This window comes from Sphaerodactylus townsendi, linkage group LG03, assembly GCF_021028975.2.
Source record: "Sphaerodactylus townsendi isolate TG3544 linkage group LG03, MPM_Stown_v2.3, whole genome shotgun sequence".
NCBI lineage: Eukaryota > Metazoa > Chordata > Lepidosauria > Squamata > Sphaerodactylidae > Sphaerodactylus > Sphaerodactylus townsendi.
In genome coordinates, this window is record NC_059427.1 from 152,006,684 (window position 1) to 152,025,388 (window position 18,705).

Sequence of the window (18,705 nt, forward strand, 5' to 3'; positions counted from 1 at the left end):
GAGTCACCTTATTCCAGAGCTACTGGAGAAGGAACCCTACAAGACCCAGTGGGATTCTCCTCAAAGGGACCTTTTGCATTCACAACTGGAGAGAGGGAGGGAGGGAGCAGCTACCCCACGCCCCGCAGTTCAGCAAGAACCCAGCAGACCAGCAGCCCCCAGCAGCCCCGCAAAACCAGCGCCCTGGGAGACTCAGACCTACCCCAAGGTGTCCGCGCACAGCTGTCTGTGGGCGCCGCTCCGCGGAGTCGCCTGGATCATGAGGCGTGGTCGCCCAGCCAGCGCCTCCCTCCCCTGCTCGGCACAAATACTTTCTCCTCCTCCCCCCACCTCCACACCCTGCCCAGACACCTGTTTGCCAGTCCTGCCCCGATTCTTCTCCTCACCAAACCCGGATTAGGCAACCGCGGCGTGAACAAAGCGCCCCCCCCCCCCAAAGGGAAAAGGGTGTCGCTTTGGAAAGAACCGGGGCGGGGGAACAGCCTTCCAACAGCTCCCCACACACACACATAGAGTCAGCTGCCCCCTTCTTTGCACACCCCTCCAAAGGCAGATGCAGCCTCTCCCTGGGAAGCCACTCTGCATAACAAGGACTTTTTCAAAGTACAAAGAGCGGCGGAAGGACCGAGCCAGCAATTGGGGATCGCCGGAGCGGAAGCGCCAGGACGCCAAAACCAACGGCGGCGGCCGGTTGCCAACTCCCGGAGGTCGAAATCGTGGAGATTTGGGGATGGACCTTAGGGAGGGCGGGGCTACAAATGCTAACACACACACATCCTTCTCCAAAGCAGCCTTTTTCTGCACGGGGACGGATCTGGGTAGTCTGAAAATTAGTGGGAATTTCCGGAGGTCTCCAGACCCCAGCGGGAGGCTGGCATCCCCGTCGGGGCCGGGAGGAAAGGCCAGTGGGAGCGTCTGCAAAGGAGGCAAAAGGGGCGAAGGGATCGGAACGGAGAAGTTTTGCCCGCCAGCGGGGAAGCGGGTGGGGGAGCCGGACGCGCCCCCGGGGGGACGGAGCTGCAGTCCTGGCAGGACCCCTCCTCCAGCCTCCCCCTCGCATGCATCCGGCCGCCGCGCCTCACCTGGTCGGCCCCCAGCCCGGGACCCCCTCGCCGCTCCCAGCCCGCGGCGGCTCGGCTGCACGCCCACAATGCACCGCCGCCGCCAACTCCGCCGGAGCGTTGAGCTCCCCCCGCCCCGCTCCCGGGGCCGCCCCCTCCCACAGCGCACCCCCGCCCGGGGCTGGCCCGCTCCTGGCCCCAGGGTGCCCCCTGCAGGCAGGCCGCCGCGCGACAAGCCCCGCCCGGGCCAGCCGCCCTTCCCCTCTGGATCACTCGCTTGTTGCTTTGCTGGATATCTGCGTTTACTCGCCCGCTTGGTCCACGCCCGCTTTCCGGAGCCACCCTGCGTCCCTCTCCTTCTCTTTCTTCCCTCATAACCATCCTGTGAGGTAGGCTAGGCTGGTGTGGGTGGCCTGATGGAGGCGGCTTGAAACTCCACCCTGCGCCCCTTGCTGGGGACTCAAACATTCTCCCTCACCTGCTTCCTTCCTCACGACAACCCTGTGAGGGTGGCTGTTAGAGAGTGTGACTGGCCCGAGGTCACCCGGTGAGTTTCTGTGGCATGTGGGGACTCAAATTAGGGCATCCCAGATACTGAATGGATCCCTAAACCCCTATACCCCCTCTGGCTCTTGTGTGGAACACGAGCAGTGTAAACATTATCCATAAAAGAACAGGCTGTTAAATGGCTGTTATGGTAAACTCCAGACTTAAAAGACATGGTGAAAAGTTGGATCCTTCCCCATTTCTGCTTCCCCTCCTTTTCTCTCTGCTCCTTCCCCACCCTTACAGTCACCACCTGAGAAAAAAACTATGGGCTCATGGACGTAAGTGGGGGTTTCTCGGTTTGAACCCCCCATTCATGTCCGAAGTCTGCCCCTCCGTTTGTGGGTTTTTAAAACATTTTAGTCCTTTTTCAGTTTTGGGCTGTAAGGCATTGTTTTGGGCTAGGCAGCACCAAACTTTCTAGATTATGTTTGGGACTCTCCTGATGATGCTTACCATTTGTCTAGTCCAAAGTTATGGATTCCCCAGCTGGGTGCCCCATCCTCCATTGTTTCCAATGGGAGCTAATAGTAGATGGGGGCTACACCTTTGAAGGTCCATAACGTTGGACCCCCTGAACCAAACTTCACCAAACCTGGGATGTATTATCAGGAGAGTCTCTTATTGATACCACCTAGAGTTTTAGAAGTTTGTTCAGGGGGTTCAAAGGACTCCTCCAAAGGTGTTCCCCCCATCCCCATTGTTTCCAATGGGAGCTAATAGGAGATGGGGGCTACACCTTTGAGGTCCATAACTTTGGACCCCTATGAACCAAACTTCACCAAACCCGGTTGATATTAGAGAGACTCCCAAAGATACCTGAAAGTTTGGTGCTTCTAGCTAACAATTGGCAATCTGACAGCAGGCACCTCCTACTTCCCAGATTCTCCTTTTAAATCCACCCTTTGGCATGTGATTTGAAGGGAGAATCTGGGGTCTCAGTTTAGAAGAAGAAGAAGAGTTTGGAATTATCCCCTTTCTCTCCCTGTAGAAGACCCAAAGGGCTTACACCCCTCTGCTCCCCTAACAACAAACACCCTGTGAGGTGGTGGGGCTGGAGAGAGCTCCAAGAAGCTGTGACTAGCCTTGCTGTCACCCAGCTGGGCGGTGGGAGTTTCAGCAGCAGAGCAGGAATCAAACCCCGTTCCTCCAGATTAGAATGCACCTGCTCTAACCACTATGCCACATTGAAAGTGATGTTGTTTCAGGAGGAGATAATTCACTAGCATCACTTTCAATGTTGTTAATTAGGGGACCCAGATTCTCCTTTAAGGTGGATTTAAAAGGAGAATTTGCTTCCAGCTCTAAAACACCATTGGAAAGTGATGCTGTTTAGTGGATTCCATCACAGTGGCTGCCGGGGGGGGGACTAAGATTTTGCACCAGGTTCCATTTTCCTCTATGCCTCTGCCCAGAGGGGAGGGGCAGAGCAGGGCAGGGCAGGGGAGTCTGCCATCCTCAACCTCGGAGAGCTGTTTTGATAAAGGCTAGGCCAGGGGCAGGGCTTGGGGAGGCATGGCCATGCCCTAGGGGCAGGTGTGGGTGTGGCCCCACCACTGAACCCCCCCATTAAAAATCTATACCTACATCCCTGCTATGGCCCTGCCCATTTGCAGGGTGTGATCCTCAGTGGCACTGTGGACTTGCAGGAAACACTTCATTTCATTCCCCATACATTCTCTTCCCCACACTATTAAATCTTTCACTCCTCCTGGCAACCCCCATATCCTCTCCTTATTTGCTGCTTTTTTCACGTGTCTGGACAGACTTGTCTTGTCTGTTCACAGCTCCAATCTGTGGATTTAAGTACCCACAGATTCCGCCCTGTTGAGATATAGATACGTTGATGAGAAATTCCTTAACGACCTCACCTTCCTCGCCCTACCAGCGCAGCAAACCCTTGGATTGCCCATGAATGGTCAGGTTAAAAGTGGCAAACATACAGTTTGGAAAAACTTAATAGGTCGCACCCAACAGGAGAATGCTGAGTGTCAGGCCTTGAACCTTAAGCCACTAAATGGACTCTGCAGTGTTGATCAGTAGCATTTATTGATGAGCCATCGAAGCATCAAAGCTTTGCAAAACCAGTTCTGATAAACCTGGTTTTTGAAGCATCCCTTTGGTAACAATTCTCCCACTTTCCCAACAAATAGTGAAAAACGGTCCCCGGAGCTGAGACGCCCCAAGGTTGGCAGCAGATAGTAAAAGAAAGCCACCTGGCTTCCTGGCCCCAAGAGATAACGGATGTGAAACTCTGTTTCTCATGGGACCAGGGTGTCAGAGGGAAGCCCAGTTATCTACAAAGCGTGTGAAGCCATAAAGTAAAGATCAAGGAACAAATGTCCCAGATAGCAGTGGTAACATATAGCAGGCTAGTTACATATAGCTTTTAGCAACATAGATTTGTAGTGTTAAGCAGTTACAACGAGGTAGGAATGTGATTCAAATCACATAGACACACCATGTGACTGAGTTAGAATTCATCTACAAATTCAGCTTGTCTTCACAAATTCCTAATAAATGGAAGAAATCTAGGCTGGCTGGACAGAGATCTTGGCCTCCCAGCCCGTGAGAGCACATGCATCTGCACATTCTTCCATGACAAATGTTTGTTCTGCTGTCTCATTACATCCTGCATTTGATCTAATGTTGATTCTGCATCTCACACCTCCTGTAGCTGACCTGATTTCTCTTTTGATTGGCTCTTATTTCACTCTTTTGAACCCCCCCCCCCCCCCCCGCAATCTTAGGCAGGAAGCGCTGGCTCTTGGAAGCTCATGCTGAAATACATTATGCTAGTCTTTATGGTATGACCCTTGTTGACTGGTCTTTACCATTCACAAAACTCATTTTGTATTTAACCCGCCCCCCCCCCCCCCACCATTGGAGCAGTCAGACATCTAATGCAGGTTTTCCTCCACAGGTAGACTGGGTCCAATAAACCAATCAGAGGCAATTCAGATAACTTGCAGTCGCAACACCTCATGTATCTGATCCAGAGGCGTCTCGGGGAGAAATGGCGCCCAGAGACAAATTGTCTCTAGGCACCGCCCCCCCTTGCCGGTGGGGGGTGGGGCCTGGGGGGGCATGACCACACTCCCCACATCGCCCTGATGGTGTGGCCACACCTCCCCAGGCCACGCCCCATCCTCCCTGGGAGCCGGAGCAAAGGGGCGGGGTGGAGGCAGGGGGCAGGGCCAGGGGACAATTTGGCATGCCCCTACGTGACAAAATAATTTGCGCCCAGTGACATGGGGTGACCCATGTCACTAGGCGCAAATTATTTTGTCATGTAGGGGCATGCCAAATTGTACCGCCATTACCGGTACGCCTCTGATCAGATCCAGTTTGGATGTCTCTGCAAATGTTTTTCTGGTCTGGTTCATATACATAAGTCTGCCAATTCTCCATTTTTTAAATACTGATTGCCATTTGGGGATCAAGAAGCAATTTTCCACTAGGCCAAACCAGCCAGGGATCCTGAAGATTTTTAACCTTCCTCTGGGGATAGACAGGGATCACTGGGGAAGGGATAAGATGGTTGTAGTTTTCCTGTGTTGTGCAGGGGGTTGGACTAGATGGCCACTGAGGTCCCTTCTAGCTTTACCAGACACACCCATGGGTCTCATCACCCGATGATCACAACTTTGAGCGGTTACTTTGAGTGGTTACTGACATTGCCAATGTGACGGCACAGACAGCACCACCACTTTGGAGGTTTTTAAAGAGAGGCGGGACGGCCATCTGTCAGGAGTGTTTTAATTGTGTGTTCCTGCATTGCAGGGAGCTGGACGATGGCCCTTGGGGTCTCTTCCAAATCTTATGATTCTATGATATTGGGTCAGACGTCACGGCTGCTTTTTAGCAGCTAAAATCCAGCTCTGGGGACCTGAGCAGGATGCCCGCTGGCATCACACAAGGTATGAGAGGAAGACTCAAACCAAAATAGGAAGTTAGGAGCTCAGTAGATCTTTAATGACGTGTGACAGAAAATGCTTGCTTCTGCCCACAGTGTCAGTGAGTGACATTGAGTGTCATGTGAAGATATTTGTGTACTCAGCAGCTGAGTTAAGGAAACTCCCTGTGTGGGTTTTCTTTTCCAGATTTGGGCTCTGTGTTGTTATCTGCATACCACCTCTGCCTAACCTTCCATCCCTGCTCCTAAACCCTGTCCTTACAACACCCAGAGAAAGTACCATCTCCCTCTCATTTTTGTCCTCTCTGTTTCATAAACTCTGTGCACTGGCTATCGTTCCCCCCCACCCCACCCTCTGTCAACCTCTGTTACACAGGCTCTCCTTGAGGCAAAGCATTGTGGCACTCTTTGTGGTAATTACATATGGATATGAAAGTCAGACGATGGAAAAAACTGACAGGAATGAAGTTGATTCCTTTAAAATGTGGCATTGGAGGAGGTTTTCACAGATGCTGTGGACTACCAAAAAGACAAATAAGTGAGTTCCAGATAACTCCATGTGTGTGTGAAATGCCATCAAGTTATGTCCAACTTACAGCAATCCTACGAATTAATCTCCTCCAAAATGTCCTATCTGTACCAGTTTTGCTCAGGTCTTGTGGACACCCTTGACTGAGTCAATCAGTCTTATGTGGGGTCGTCCTGTTTTCCTGCAGCCCTCAGTTTAGTCACTTTAGCTTCTAGGGAGAACTCAGGCTTGATTGATCTCAAACCAACAAAATACACACACATACACACACCACACACACACACACAAACACAATTTCTGGTAGGCAAGAGAAAAGTATAACTGATGGATAGATGCATACATTTTGCATTATACTTATTAGTTATATCGTGTTTTTCTCCTCAGTTCAGACTCAAAGCAATTTTTAGAACATCATTCTCCCATCCTCCATTTTCCCCACAACAACAGACCTGTGATGTAGGCCAGGCTGAGTGTTTGTGACTGGCCGAAGGTCACTCAGCAAGCTTCCATGGTAGAAGTGAGGATTTGAACCTGGGTTGTCCAGAGCTGTCATCTGCCGCTCTATTTATTTATTTGTTTGCTTGCTTGTTTTCCTCAAATTTCTTAATCGCCCCTCCCAGAACTGGCTCAGGGCGATTTGCAGATCGAACAACAATACAACAAAACTGTCTCGACATGCTTAAAAACTTGTGAAGTTGAAAAAGCCGAGAAGCAATCTAGAATTTATAATATAATTAATTCAGTTATAATTAAATCAGTCCAAAAGGTTGAAATCCAGGACCCCCAAGGTGGCATTCCTGTGAAATGTTACCCGCTCCATCACAAGAAGGAAGCTAGTGCTGCGGAGATACAGGGTCTCAATGCGTGGATGAGAAGGTGGTGTAAGGCAGAGGGTTTCAGATTTGTCAGGAACTGGGGAACCTTTTGGGATAAGGCAGGCCTGTACAAAAGGGACGGGCTTCATCTTAACCAAAGAGGAACCAGGCTGCTGGCACTCAACATTAAAAAGGTGGCAGAACAGCTTTTAAACTGATCCCTGGGGGAAAGCCAACAGGAGCAAAGGTGACTTCGGTTCGGAATACAGTATCTATGGGGATGCAGACAGAGAGGGAGGTTTTTCTAAATCAACCACATACAAGCGAGGAACATAGCAATGTGCCTGTGACAAAGGATAGTGTCTACAAAAGACTTGAGGGTAAAGCACATAAATCCCAGGTTAAGCACAGAGGCAGGGTATACAGGTGTCTCTATGCTAACAGTAGAAGCCTTCGACCTAAAATGGGGTAGCTGGAGTACAAAATATTGAAGGAGGACTTTGATAAAGTGGGCATTGGTGAGACATGGTGGAATGAGGAAAACCAGTGGGATGCTGTTATACCAGGCTACAGGCTCTAAGTAGGAAGGATAGGACAGGGCGCATTGGGGGTGGAGTTGCCCTTTACATCAAAGAGAGCATAGTGTCACATAAAATAGACAATGAAAGGGGAGCTGGTTCCCCCACAGAATCACTGTGGATATCAATACCAGGTGTGAAGGACAGTTTAATATTAGGAATATATTATCGTCCCCCTGACTAAAGTGCACAAGAGGATTCTGAGATGGAAAAAGAAATTAGAGAAGCCAACAAAAACAAAAATGTAGTGGTAATGGATGATTTTAACTATCTCCATATAAACTGGAAAAATGCATGTTCAGGTCATAGTAAGGAGAGAGCATTCCTAGATATGCTAAATGACTGTGGCTTAGAACAGATGGTTGTGGAACCAACCAGGGGAGAGGTGATCCTAGATTTAATTCTAAGTGGGACTCAGGACCTGGTGAAGGAAGTCAGTGTTGTTGAGCCGATAGGGAACAGCGACCACAATGCTGTCAGATTCAGTATCTCTGCATGTGAACAAGTGACTACTAATGTAGTTACATTCGCCTTCAGAAAGGGAAATTTCTCAAAGATGAGGGGGATAGTGTGCAAGAAGCTGAAAGGGAAAATTAAGAGAGTCAGAACTGTCCAGGATGCTTGGAGGTTATTTAAAAACACTGGCGTAATGCCCATTGGGCAAGGTGGGCAGCTGCCCAGGGCATCACCTTGTGGGGGGCATCAAAATGCTGGGTTCGTTTTTGGGTATTTTTAGTGGTTTTCCATTTTTGGCCTGCAGGGGGCGCAGTTTTAGGCTAGCAGCACCAAATTCTCAGCGTATCATCAGGAGACTGTCCTTATGCTACCCCCCAAGTTTGGTGAGGTTTGGTTCAGGGAGTCCTAAGTTATGGACTCCCAAAGGGGGTGCCCCTATCCCCCATTGTTTCCAATGGGAGCTAATAGGAGATGGGGGCTACAGTTTTGAGGGTCCATAACTTTGGCCCCCCTCAACCAAACTACACCAAACTTGGAGGGAATCATTAGGGCAGTCTCCTGATGAGACCCTGAAAGCTTTGAGACTGTGCCTTCAAAAATGTGCCCCCCCAAGCCTGCAACCCCCATTGACAGCAATGCAGAAAACTCAATGCAGAATAAAGATTCTTGGGCAAATTTTGGGATGTTCTTGCAGGGAGGGCATTCTTGGACGTATCAGCACCAAAATTTCAGGGTATCATATGGAGACTGTCATGATGGCACCCCCAAGGTTTGGTGCAGTTTGGCTCAGGGGGTCCAAAGTTATGGACCCTCAAAAGGGTAGCCCCCATCTCCTTAGCAAAGAATGTGGGATGGGGTACCCCCTTTGAGGGTCCATAACTTTGGACACCAAACTTGGGGAGTAGTATAAGGACAGTCTCCTGATGATATGCTGAAATTTTGGTGCTGATATGTCTAAAAACTTCACCCCCTGTAGGGGTGGGAGAGCCACGCTTGTTTCATTAAAACCTGGGTTCTTTTCTCCAATAACTCCAACCAGCTGAGGTCTCAACGATTTTTATTGAAAAACAGAAATAAAAGAAATAAAACATGATTGCGGTTAAGGGATTGCTTAGGTAGTTACATCCCTTTTGGTTCTTTGTCCCCGTTCCGGGAGCCCATGGCCCAGAGATGCTTCTCTGACCACGTCTCAAGATGGAATTCCAAAACCTTTGTTTTCCCTTCTCATGAAAACTCTGTTCAGGCCATGAAGTAACTTAGGCCTTTGAAGTTTCATCCTAGCACCTCTGCATAGTTTCCTGTCCTCCCTCCAGGAGATCAAAAGGCAAAGATGCTTTTCACAGTCATATGTGACTTTGCTAGTTTTACAGTACTATTCCATCACATTCCCCGCTTTTGGAAGCTGCGGGCATTCTCTCATCTGTGGCACAGTGAATTTGGGACCGGGAAAAATGAGTGTGCAATCGAGAATCGAATCCGAAGGTAATGTACCCTTCTGTGAAACTGACCACAATGTACAAAGGTTCTGCGTTTCCTTGGTGCATAATTCTGTGATCACATTCAGGAAGAAAACAACCTCCTTGCAGGGAGGTCACTCTTAACAGAGATGAAAGCTATTAGAAACTTTAGCCCATTCCCTCTTCTATTGCACTAAATATGAGTGAATTAGGGGAAAATATGCAAATGCTCTTCCCTTGAACTATGACAGGATTCCAGATACTTAAAAGATTTTATACTTGCTAAATAACCGCAATCTTGATGTTTGTGAACTGGTGGCCAAGTTTTTACTAGAAATTATATACCCTAGCAGAGGTGTCAAACTCGCGGCCCTCTAGGTGTTATGGGCTACAGTTCTCATCATCCCCTGCCAGAATCATGCTGGCAAGGGATGATGGGAACTGTAGTCCATAACATCTGGAGGGCCACAAGTTTCACACCTATGCAAGGATAGTTCTGTTTTTTAACTTTGTTGTGTCTGTTATTAAGAGATTCTTTGTTATTCTCTTTGGGGATTGCTTTAAATCTGGGGTTTTTGTGTGTGTGGTTTCATTCCTGTATTTTACCTGTATCGTCTTATATGGCAATAAAGGCTTGGTGCTATGCATACACTCTGATGAAAGCTATTTAAAGTATATCATTAAAGATTATTGCCTTGTGAGGCTCTTGAAACCCTTGCTTTCCATCGTTTGCAACTGAAACACATTTGGCAAAACACGCCTCCCTGCTCGGCTACAACCTCGGAGGAATTCCTCCTTGTTCCATTCAGCACAGAATTTGTAGCCTGCAAAAGGAGGAGAAGGCAAACTGGTCGCAGTCCTGGTGAGCTGCTCCACCTGCAGGCCAGCAGCCGAGACAACAGATGAAATGGAAAGCAAGGAATTGGGGAAGAGGCCAGAATGACTTGGCTCCACAACAGCTTGCCATCCTGTCTGCGCTCGCTGGTTGTGAGTGTGATGTTTCAAAGGCTATCACTAGTCAGTTCCAGGTTCGGGGCAACACTGGGCAAACTCTTCTTAGCCCACTTGGCCGTGCCTCCTTTTTCCGGTTGCAAGCCATTCAGCCTTACACACTGCCTGTGCTCAGTTGGCTGCACCCCCTGTGCACTGTTTTCCCAACAGCACTGGCCAGCATGTAGTGTTGCTTCTGTCACCACCAGGAATGCCACCACTGTGCACCATTCACATGCCTTTCCTCAATGATGCTGGACAGGTGAGAGCACAGGTGATGGAACTTTTCAAATATATATATGATATATATATGAAGAAGGGCATGCAAATAGGTAGCAGAGGAAGTATGTTGGTAGGGCTCTGGCAACTGCCCCATTTCACTTTGTGCTAACACTGGTCAGAGTGCTCACCATTGTATATTGACCCCAGTGTAGCTACCGCTGAGGTGAAATCACCTTGAGATACAAACAGCATCCTAACTACTTTTATGCTTTAGGTGCACTGCTCTGGAAACCGGTGGAGATAAGCATTTGTGAACAGACAGCACTACTGAATACTTAGATTACTGGTTTGTGAAGGTCACTATTGTCTACTCCAAATGTCCCCAACCTTTTTGCGCTTGTGGGCACCTCTGAAATTCTGACACAGGGTGATGTGCGCATCCACAAAATGACTGCCAAAGGAGGCGGCACCAACCACAAATGGCTGCCACAGGAGGTGAAGCATCCACAAAATATCAGGGAGGGAGGTTATGCATAACTCTGATAGTAACTGTTCAGCATTTCATGCAGAAGGTCTGCTTGACGAGAGGATATCTTTTAAAATGAACATATTTTCAAAACATTTTTTGCATACACACAACTTATCTTCCAGTTATACAGTGAAAATCTGTGTGCTATGGTGTCAGCTGCTGATGAAGCAAAGTTTTTTTAAAAAAAATCTGCGCAGTCAATCAGATTTCCAAGGCCAACTGGAAGCCTTGCTCTGTAGGAGCACCATCTGGCCCCACCTGCTTTCTAAAAACACTGGTTGGGCATCAAGGAAAGTACTGGCAGGGGCCATGGTCCCAGGCTCCATGTTAGAGACTGCTCATCTACTCTGACCAGCACCAGTGTTCCTGGGTTTCCAGCGGAGATTTTACACACATGCTCTCTAATCCCCTTTTTGCAGGAGGTACCAGGGATTGAACTTGGGCCCATCATAATTGAACTTGGGCCCTTTTATCTTCGGGATTACTCCATATGTTCCTACTCAGCCTCTGCGTTTGGTAGAGGCCAATTTGCTGGTGGTTCCCGGCCCTTCAATGATGCGACTGGCCTCTACCCGGGTCAGGGCCTTTACAGCCCTGGCCCCTGCCTGGTGGAACACTCTTCCTCCAGCTGTCCGGGCTCTGCATGTAAGGTTGTGGTTTAATTTCAGTCAAGCAGCTCGACCTTGGGAGAATTTCTCTGGCTGGGCTGTGTGCCCAGGACTGCTGTTATCGTTAACTTTGCTTTCTGTCTGTGTGAAATCTTGCTTTCTATCCCTGTGAGAACTAACGCTTTGTTCTGGGATTGTTTACCTTGTGCTTTGGGCGGGAGAAGTATCTCTTCAAAGCAGCTACACATCTGGGGGAAGGTCAGAATCTGCATTTCCTGTATTGTGCATCATGGAAGTTTAAGAATTACAGAACTGCTAAAGTTACTTTAAGTCTGGTCCTTGCTGATTCCTTACATTATGCAGATTCTCACCTTTTTCTTGGAGTAACAGTGGACTGTCATCCACACTACCCGGTCTTGTTGGACTCTGATGTCTTTTGGCATACAGAAGTTAGGATTTCAGGGACCGATGAATTCGGAGTACGAGGATGAGCCGGTAGCCCCCAAAGAGGGCTCCGTCTCTTCTCTCTCCGTTTCCGCTGCACCACGGGAGCTGGCAGAATCCATCTCCCTGGTGGCTCTTTCCAGGCCTCGGCTCAGCCAGATCATGGCCTTTCTCCAATTGCAAGAGCAAGTGGACGAGGCCACACTGACAGCTCGACGCATGGTATCCACTGAATGCCTTGAGGTGCGTCGTGAGCTGTGTGATCCAGGTGGCGGGGTGTCAACGGATCGTGCCCCTCGAGAGCGGCACATCACCACCCGCCAACATGTGGATTATAAACCGGTGATGCGGACGGTCACCGAAGAAATTGGATTGTCGACTATCCATGGGGTCACTCAAGAGTCACTAGAGCAGTTTTTGGATCGTTACCTTGAGGAGCCTCCTCTTGAACACCAATGGCAAAGTACCGGGGTGCGCCCCAAGATTGCTACGCGCCCCGCACCTCCCCGGGATTCTATGGATTTTGCCCTTCCTGATCCTGGACTAACAGCGGCCCTTCCTGCGAGTGGCGATGCGTGTGCCGGCATGATCGACTTGACGCGAGGGTCTCGGATGAGACTGTCTTTTGCTGAGGCTCCCCACGACGAGGAACCTCGCGCGACGATGACTTGGCGTTGCCCCCTGAACCGGACCCATCTCGTTGGTATGCTCAACATGAAGCTCTAGAAGCTGTTAAACGCGATTGGCAGAGTGAGCATGATGCCCTGATGGAGGAGCGTAGGCAGCAACGCAAGGAGTTCGAAGAGGAACTGGCTCGGGAGAAGGAATCCCTTCGGCAGCAGTTTCAGTGTGATCGTGAAAACCAGGAGAGAGAGCGGAACAATCCCGACATGACCTCCAACGCCAAAGGGAAAGTTTGAAAGCCCTTTGCACCCAAGGGGATGTGGGATCTCCCGCGTGCAACAGGCCGAACGGGTGCGATTACAATGCACGCGGGACGCCCTGGACCGACAACGAGAGGCCCTCGCTCGTAGAGAGAGGGAGCTCGAAGATCTAGAGAGAGCGGTCCAAGCGAGTCAACCGCCAGCCTCTCAGGCGACTCGCCCTACCCCGGCGCCAGCGGATCCTACACCCAGGGCTGCTCCCCGCGCCGCAGCCGGTCCACAGGAAACTGCTCCTCGACCACAGCCCAGGGTTGCCCAGCCTCCACCTTTAATTCAGCGGCCGCCTGCCGCTGCCCAGCCTCCAGCACCAATGCCTGCTCCTGCACCAGCTCCAGCACCAGTGCCTGCACCGGCACCGGGTAGGGGTTACCCTAGACCCCGCATCCCAGCACGTTTTGATGGTACCGCCTCTAAGCTACCCTATTTTATCCTGCAGTTGGATGCCCACATCCCTTCGGGGATTGGGCGGTATACAAATTAAATAAGTAAATAATAATAATAATAATAATAATAATAATAATAATAATAATAATAATAATAATAATAATAATAATAATAATAATAATAATAATTCGATGATCTGTATCGGTTGGAGGCAGAGAAAATCCGAGACATTGGATTCGTTTTGGATGGGGAGGCTGCTGAATGGTTTGTGGAACTGTATGAACTGGAGGCTGATGAATTACATACTGTGGCTGAATTGCTCCAGGAGCTCCGACTTCGTTTTGAAGATAAAGACGTAGTCAATAAGGCCAGAAAGACTCTCAAAACCATAAAACAGGGCAATTGTCCTTTCACCGACTTTGCTCAAGAATTTCGCACAGCCGCCAGTAAGATCCCTGATTGGCCTGACCGTATGAAATGCGAATACTTCTTTGAAGCCGTGGACCCGGAGATCCGTAAATGGGCAGTCATGCACCGAGAACCACACACGGTAGCGGAATGGATTGAAGTTGGCAATGCCATCGCTACCCGTCTCACGAGATCCAACGTGCCTTCGGTGAAACAACAGCCATCTAAGGCAGCTGCAGCCCCGGCAAAACAGGCTACTGGCGGGACGCCAACTACCAAATCCACTTTGGATCGTCGCCGCCGTCTAGGATTATGTCTCTACTGCGGATGGCCAGGGCATATGGCTGCCAACTGCCCAAAGAAGCCGAAAGTTCCCACCCCTGCTCCACGCAAGTTAACTGCCAAAACTCCCCGCAAAACCAGGCCAAAAGCACCTCAAGGGGTGTCGAAAGCTGTTTTGGAGGATGAATCAGATGATTTTGAGATCGAGGATGAACCAGGGAGCGCCGCGAGTCTCTCTTCGGCTCCTGCGGAGGACAATCTCCCTCCAGACGCGGTGAGTGATGGAGGCGCCCCCATAACAATCATGACTTCTCTGGCTAACCCTGTCAAACACGCGCGCATCCTTGCGCGAGCCCTGGTGGACTCTGGGTGCTCTCACTGCCTAATGAGACATCAAGTAGCTGAACAGTTAGGTCTCAAACGTATTGCTTTGTCCAAACCCATCCCATTTACCCAAATGGATGGCGGTCCCTTAGGAAGTGAGGGGCCCGCGCGCTTCAGAACTGAACCAGTGCTCTTGCGTTGTGCTGAACACTGGGAAAGACGTAGTTTAATCCTGGCGCTGGTGGCCAAACATCCCATAGTCCTCAGTATGCCCTGGTTGCTAACCCATGAACCAACCATACAGTGGGGCCAACGCATCATTCGCTTAACGGATCCTCCTTGCGGGGATCATATGCATGAAGGGGAGCCTCCAGATGAATCCCATGGACCCCCAGAACGCTCTGATCCCTCGGCTTTTGAGGTTTCCCCCAGCCCTGAATTGGTTGGAATCCCCAGGGACTATTGGGATTTGTCTAAGGTGTTTGAGGAGGATGAATGTGACCAGGTGCCCCCTCACCAAGATATGGACTGTAAAATCCTGTTAGTGCCAGGGGCCCAGTTGCCCAAGGGTAGAATTTACCGAATGAGTCCTACCGAGGAGGAGCTCCGTGCCTTCCTGGATAAAAACTTGGCTCGAGGGTTTATTCGTAGAGCTACAAAAAGTACCTACGCCGCTCCGGTACTGTTTGTAAAGAAGAAGGATGGGTCCCTACGGTTATGCACTGACTATAGAGGTTTGAATGTGGTTTCTCTCTCCAACAAATATCCTTTACCCCTGATTAAAGATCTCCTAGACGCTTTGGGAACAGGACGCATTTTCACAAAACTTGACCTACGCGAAGCTTATTACAGAGTACACATCGCAGAGGGGTTTGAGCATTTGACCGCTTTTAACACTAAATTTGGGCAATATGAATACCTTGTAATGCCTTTCGGGTTATCCAGGGCCCCGGGGGCTTTCATGTCTCTCATCAACGAAGTGCTTCAGGATTTTTTGTTCAATGGTGTGGTCGTTTATTTGGATGATGTCCTCATATATTCGCAGACGGAGGAGGAGCACGTTTGTTTAGTTCGAGCCGTATTGCAACGTCTCCTCGATAACTCTGTTTGTGAAACTTTTCAAATGTGCTTTCCATCAGACCTCTCTGGATTACCTTGGTTATCGAATCTCACCCGAGCGGTTGGAAATGGACCCAGCCAAGGTGGCTGCCGTAGTAAATTGGCCCATCCCTACCACCCGCAAGGAATTACAATCTTTCCTGGGGTTTGCCAATTTCTACCGCAACTTTATTCCTCAATTTGCGGAACTCGCCTTGCCCCTCACTGACTTGCTTCGCACAAAGGGAAAGGGTCCGTTAGCCTCCAAACCAGGGGCACCCCTCCTTTGGTCCTCTGCCTGTCAAAACTCTTTTCAACAACTCAAATCTGCCTTTACCACAGAGCCCGTTTTGAAGCACCCAGATCCCACTTTGCCTTTCGTTGTTCATGTGGACGCCTCTGACAAAGCGCTAGGGGCTGCCCTTCTCCAGAGGAATAAAAATAATAAACTGGTTCCGTGTGCTTACTTATCCAAAAAGTTTTCCGGCCCGGAGCTGAACTGGACTGTAGGTGATAAGGAAACTGCTGCTATAAAGGAAGCCTCCTGAAGCACCTGGGCGTGCATTATTGGAAGGGGCTTCCAATTCGCTCCAAGTTTGGTCGGATCATAAAAATTTGGCGGCTCTTTCCACCCCGCTCAAAATGTCTGCTAAGCAGTTGCATTGGGCTGATTTCTTTTCCAGGTTTTGCTTCTCTGTTCATTTTTTCCCTGGCAAAAGCAACAAGCTGGCGGATGCACTCTCCCGCCTGCCCAAGGGGGCGGATTCTTCCTTACGAGCCATACCCCGCACTGTTCTGTCGCCCTCGCAACTGGGATTGGTGGTAACCCGATCCCAGACGTCTGATTCCACCCCACCCCCTTCACTAGTTATTCCCGATATCGTTTCGCCTTTTCTACGTCAGTTGGAAGAGGCAGGACGCCAGGCCGTCCCTTCGGAGGATGCCGATTCCCTCCTCCAATTGAAAGGAGAGGTTTGGAGGAGGGGAGAGTGTTGGTACGTTCCGCCAGCGCTATGTAAACAAGTCTTACTTGCTGGCCATGATGCCAGGCAAGCGGGACATTTCAGATTTTTGAAAACGCTGCACGTATTACGGCGTCAGTTTTGGTGGTGAACCATGCGCAAAGACATTGAAGCATATGTGAAAGGTTGCCCTACATGTGCGGAAGCCAAGCCCATCCCTGGTAAACCTCATGGGCTACTACAACCCATTCCAGCAGCCTCTAAGCCCTGGCAAGTTATATCCATGGATTTCATTACAGATCTCTGGCGGGTGGTGGTGGACTTATTCTCTAAACAGGCACATTTCATCCCATGTCCCACCATTCCGTCAGCCCCTAAACTGGCACGGCTGTTTATTCAACATATCTATCGATTGGATTCCTTGCCTAATACGATAATTTCTGACTGCGGCCCTCAGTTTGTGTCAAAGTTTTGGAAGGCTTTCCTGGAGCTTCTGGGAACCACCTCAGCAGTCACTGCCCCGCACTCCACTTGCAAGTAGCCACGTACAGTCGGAACAGACCTATTGTGAACCACTAGAGCAGTATCTGCGTTGCTACACAAATTACAGTACAGTAAACCTTTATTAGGCATAAAGCTACACAAATTATCACCAGGATAATTGGTTTGAGTTGTTGCCTTTCGCCGAATATGCCTACAACAATGCAGTTCATAGCAATACCAACAAAACCCCGTTTGAGGTGGTGTCAGGACGATCCTTCCCACCATTTCCCCTTCTCACTGATCATCAGTCTCTTGCAACCTCCTCGAGTTTGGCGAAAGTGGATTCAACTCTGGCCTGGCGGGTGGAAGTCGGTGTCGGCTATCGCTTTCACAAGCCGTATAGCTCCAGAAAATGCAAGCAGACAAGTTATCGGTCTGAATTCCCTTTGCAAGTGGAGGCACGGTTTGATTTGTCCAATTTAAAATCCTAAGAGACAGCGGGTATTAAATATTCCAAGCTTGGCAAGCAATTCATAGGCCCCTTTCAGATTAAACAGGTGATCAATAACGTGACTGCTCAATTGGATTTACCCAATTCATTAAGTAACATTCACCCTGTGTTTCATTCTAGCTTACTCAAGCAGGCTCCAGATTCCGATGCTTGGCGCGACCCATCGGAGGCACCTCCACCAGTAATTATTGACGGACACAAGCACTATGAGATTGATGCTGTCTTGGACTCCCGCTACTCTCGCAAACGCTTACAATATTTAGTCTCTTGGGTTGGATACCCTTCTGGCCATAATAAGTGGATTTATGTTGAAAACATTGATGCGCCTTCTTTAATTTCTGCTTTTCATAAGTCTTTCCCTCACAAGCCTGGGGGGGAGGAAGCTTTCGTTGGGGAGGCAGAGTGTAAGGTTGTGGTTTAATTTCAGTCAAGCAGCTCGACCTTGGGAGGATTCTTCTGCCTGGGCTGTGTGCCCAGGACTGCTGTTATTGTTAACTTTGCTTTCTGTCTGTGTGAAATCTTGGGAGAAGTAGCTCTTAAAAGCAGCTACACATCTGGGGGAAGGTCAGAATCTGCATTTCCTGTATTGTGCATCATGGAAGTTTAAGAATTAAAGAACTGCTAAAGTTACTTTAAGTCTGGTCCTTGCTGATTCCTTACTGCTTTGCCGGTCCACCAGCGGATCTTGGTGAGTTCCGCAAGCCCTGTAAGACCAAGTTGTTCCACCGGGCATTTGGAGTGTCCAGCCGCTGATAGTGCCCCCTTTATTCTCCTGTGTGTGGGGACCCTTTACCATCTACGGGACCCATCTTCCCTCTCTTTGGGAGGGTTTTAATGCAGGTTTTATTGCTGAACGCCACTTTATTGTATTGACCGCTGTTTTTTAAATTTTTATTATTTCATAAAAACAATATAATATATGTGAATAATACAGGTAGGAACCAAACAAAATCACTCCTTGTCTTAATAGGGAGGGGGGGGTCACAATACGGGAATAGAAAAAAAAGGATATACGGTAACATTGTTATACAAAATTAGAAAAAGAGAACATATTTTTATTCTATACTTAGTTACTTAATGTTTAATCATCACCACTATCCCTCCTGTGTTCCACCCTTTCTAATATTATTACTGCCAGGAAAATAGGAAAAATATTTT

At 49.2% G+C, this 18,705-nt stretch overlaps 1 protein-coding gene across 1 annotated transcript in view; it reads right to left on the reverse strand.

Annotated features, from left to right (window-relative positions):
- AAAS (aladin WD repeat nucleoporin) overlaps positions 1 to 1,186 on the reverse strand; it is a 39,768-nt gene extending 38,582 nt beyond the window's left edge. The window contains exon 1 of the mRNA XM_048487501.1: positions 1,083 to 1,186. The gene's annotated coding sequence lies outside the window, so the exon portion shown is untranslated. The remainder of the gene's footprint in view (positions 1 to 1,082) is intronic.
- Positions 1,187 to 18,705: the final 17,519 nt, after the last annotated feature.